The sequence below is a fragment of the Lolium rigidum genome, chromosome 2 (assembly GCF_022539505.1).
Source record: "Lolium rigidum isolate FL_2022 chromosome 2, APGP_CSIRO_Lrig_0.1, whole genome shotgun sequence".
NCBI lineage: Eukaryota > Viridiplantae > Streptophyta > Magnoliopsida > Poales > Poaceae > Lolium > Lolium rigidum.
This window is the reverse complement of record NC_061509.1, coordinates 166,990,417-166,994,671: the sequence shown is the minus strand read 5'-3', so window position 1 is coordinate 166,994,671 and position 4,255 is coordinate 166,990,417. Positions and strand designations below refer to the sequence as shown.

The window sequence follows — 4,255 nt, the reverse complement described above, 5'->3', positions numbered from 1 at the left end:
AATGTACGGCCGGACGGTGAGGGCATAATAGGGGGCTTGTGCTCAGACATAAGAGAAAATGACACAGAAACATTAAAGGAGCATCACATGTTGGTAGCCTGATCACATGTTGTCAGTGTTTCCCTGTCAAATGAACAATGTCAACAATCTTTTCCTTGGGTCGATCTGCCTTTAAGCACAAAATCACGAGATCCCTGTAAAATTAGTTGTAGATGGACCTTTCTATCAGTTCCCGTGGCGGAGCACAGTTTTGCTGTTACTTTCTTCCCCTTTTGCCGAAGACGACAGCAATGTGATCTCCCTGCTGTTTGCAGATCATACAAGTGCACTTGCTTATAAGTAAGCCGCCATGTATGCGTGATAGTTTTGACCAGAAACTGTTAAAGAGCAGCATGGCATGCTGTGGTTCACGAAACGTCAGGTGAGCGTCCTCTCCAGCAGTGTCAACTTGCTTATCAGGGTAAAATTGTTTGACATTTCAACCAGCCTGGCAAAGTCATTCAAACTCCAATTCTTCCTCGCCTGAATCTCTCTGTACTATATTCGAAAAACATAGGATTGAACTGATGAAACTGATGACTTTATGCATATAGAATTTCAGGCATGTTGGTTCGATAGTTCACTGTTTTCCCATCACTGCATATAGTGGATGTTCCAATGTCGCAGACCAAGAAATTCCGACCCAGAAAATCCATTATGTTCACGTTTTCGAGACTATGCCATATTATCTTACTTGCATTTCATGTTCCAGGTTTCAGAACGATCTCGAGATCCAACACTTGAAAGCAAGCTCCTTGGAGAGCCCATCAACGAGCAGAAAGCAGAGCAAATTACCTCACGATCCAAGGAAATGCAATCTAGGCTCCCGGGGCTGCCCGGAGAGGTCGTGCAGAAGCCTCAAGGACAGGGTGCTGTCGCGGGCGTTCTCGGAGGAGCTGGACTCGCTGATGCACTCAGGCAACCAGCTGCTCTTTGACCCCCGCGGCCGGGTGATCCACCTGTGGAACAAGATCTTCCTCACGGCGTGCCTGTTCTCGCTCTTCGTCGACCCCTTGTTCCTCTACCTCACTGGGACACAGCAGAACATGTGCATCGAGTTCAAGTACTCCCTGGCGCTGACGCTATCCATGATACGGTCGCTGCTGGATGTCTTCTACGCGGTCCACATCTTCCTCCGCTTCCGGACGGCCTTCATCGCGCCGTCTTCTCGGGTGTTCGGGAGAGGGAGCTTGTGATTCAGCCCTACAAGATTGCCAGGAGGTACCTCTCATGTACCTTCTGTTTCGATCTCATCACCGCACTGCCTCTACCACAGGTAACGTTCGTCAGATGCGGCACACCTGAAACAACACTGACAAATTATTCTGTGGAATCTCTGAAATAAATATATGTCTCTTGCTGTCAACAGTTTGTGATCTGGGTTGTCGTGCCTAAGATGAAGGAATCTGCAACGGCAAACCGGAAGGACATCCTTCGCTTCAGCATCATCTTCCAGTACCTCCCCCGGCTTTTACAGATCTTCCCGCTCACGAGGCAGATCGTCATGGCCACCGGAGCCATGACGGAGAACGCATGGGCCAGCGCCGCATACAACCTCATACTCTACATGCTCGCAAGCCATGTACATGTGTCGCTGCTAGGTCTCTTCAGTTCCCTCCATTTTTTCCACTATGATTAATTAATTCTAACTGGAAATGCAGGTGCTTGGAGCCTTGTGGTATCTCTTCTCGGTGCAGAGGCAGGAAGCATGCTGGAGAGAGGCGTGCCATCTGGAGGCCCCCATGTGTCAGACTGAGTTCTTCGACTGCAATACTGTCAGCAGCAACAGGACCATCTGGTACGAGCTGAGCAACATAACAAGCCTGTGCACTCCGAGCAATAGCTTCTACCAGTTCGGGATTTACGCAGAAGCGTTTGACTATAAGCTAACGACATCGGCGTTCACGGAGAAGTACTTCTACTGCTTCTGGTGGGGACTAAAGAACCTGAGGTTAGGAACTAAATGAATCTATGCATGTGAATTCTTCATCAGTTACATATCGACCATGTTTCTAACTAATGCAAAAAAAAAAAAAATGTTTCAGTTGCTTAGGACAGAACCTCGCAACGAGCTTGTTCATTGGAGAGATAACATTTGCAATCGTCATTGGCGTTCTTGGGCTGGTCTTGTTTGCCCTGCTCATTGGCAACATGCAAGTAAGAACTCGTTCCTTCTGCTCAACCAATTGTGCCCGCAGAGATAACCACGACTGACACTTCTAGCTCTGCCTTTGCACTCAAGTCTTACCTCCAAGCAACGATGATCCGGCTAGAGGAGTGGCGGACGAAGCGGACGGACATGGAGCGTTGGATGCACCACCGGCAGATACCCCAGCCGCTGAAGCAGTGCGTGAGGAGGTACCAGCAGTACAAATGGGTGGCCACCCGGGGCGTCGACGAGGAGGCCTTGCTCAAGGACCTCCCCATGGACATCCGTCGTGACATCAAACGCCACCTCTGCCTTGACCTCGTCCGAAGAGTGCCGTTGTTCGACGAGATGGATGAGCGGACGCTGGAGGCCATCTGCGAGCGGCTGCGACCGGCACTGTATACCCGGGGCACACGTCTGGTGCGCGAGCTGGACCCCGTGGACTCCATGCTCTTCATCATCCGGGGGTACCTCGACTCATACACGACGCAGGGTGGGAGGTCTGGCTTCTTCAACTCGTGCCGCATTGGAGCAGGGGAGTTCTGCGGAGAGGAGCTCCTGACATGGGCGTTGGACCCGAGGCCCTCCGAGTACCTGCCACGGTCCACGCGCACCGTGCGGGCAGTGTCCGAAGTCGAGGCATTCGCACTCGTCGCGGAGGACCTCAGGTTCGTGGCGTCACAATTCCGGCGCCTACACAGCGCGCGGATCAGGCACAGATTCCGGTTCTACTCGCACCAGTGGCGGACGTGGGCGGCATGCTTCATTCAGGCCGCATGGCGCCGGCACAAGCGTCACCGAGCGTCCATGGAGCAGAGGATGCCCGAGGCCAGCGACGCGCGGACAGGAGGGCGAGTGAGGTGTCGTCGTCACAGTATCGACGGCAAGGCGCTCAAGAAGCCCATGGAGCCAGACTTCACAGAAGAACAAGATGACTGAATTGTTTTTCCTTGTCATTTAACTTGATCGGTGTAACAGAATTGTTGATGAGTCTTACTGCTTATATTCTGGAATTATCGGTTTACATTTCTTGCTCTAACACCTACTTGGCAACTTCAGCCTGGCATGGTTATATTTTTTTACATTTTTTGAGAAAAGGCAAATTTTTTGCCTATTTCCCTAACTAAGAGAAGTTTATGTTAGAAACTTAGCCAAACGGCTCCGATACGAAAGCCTACTCCAGCGGCAAAATTGCGCCCAAAGGTTTCGCTCATGTGGCACCCCAAAGAGCGGCATTCCGCTTCTTAATTGTTGATACTACAATGAACGGCATGGAAGCAAAGCTTCACAAAATCCATACCTTTCTTTCATTCCAGATTTTCCAAGCGGTGAGCAGTAGCAAATATGATAGCCGTTTAAGCTGCTGTCCATTATCCCTGTGATAGAGTACCACCAATCTTCAACCGTCGTCTGATTGTTCCATTGTGAGGTGTCACAATACTCCAAGTCAAGCCACTCCTTGATATCTACATTTGAATATGAGATGCGCCGTGGTCCGGTTCCCTCTTGCAAAGTCGACAAAGGCCACAATGGGGCCAACGACGGCGGGCAAGCCAGTCCATTGTCCATACATGGTTTGGAGAATGAACCGAGTGAAAAACTTGCATTTGGGAAAGCCCAATTCTCCCATACCATCTGTTTCACGAATGAGGTGGGTGTCGTCTCAAATTGCACCACGTAGGCCGAGGCCGCAAGTACTTCCCATGGTTTGTAAGCTTCCAAGTAATTGTGTCCCCTGCGCCATCGATAAGGTGCGCCTCTTGAAGCTTGCTCTAAAGGATGTATAACTGTTGATGTGAAGGACCGAGCTGCCACATAAGTCTTCATCTAAATCCTTGTGCACCGTGAAGTACTTTATTTTAGATATGGCGAGAATAGATGGCACGATGTCTTTCCCCCGTGTTTCCCCGTGAAACCAAGATCGAGAGACAGTTTCCCCCGCTCGACCCCAAAAGCCAAAACACATCTTGGTATTCTCTCCCTTGGCCGTCGCCTCTGCAAGAAACTGCCAGCCATTGGAAGGAATTGCCAAGGTTTTCCCCCACTCCCCTGCCAACCTGTAGGCTG

General features: G+C 50.6%; 1 pseudogene; it reads left to right on the top strand.

Moving 5' to 3' along the window:
• Window positions 1-305: 305 nt before the first annotated feature.
• LOC124687654 lies at window positions 306-3,236 on the top strand (annotated as a pseudogene).
• The last annotated feature ends 1,019 nt before the right edge of the window (window positions 3,237-4,255 follow it).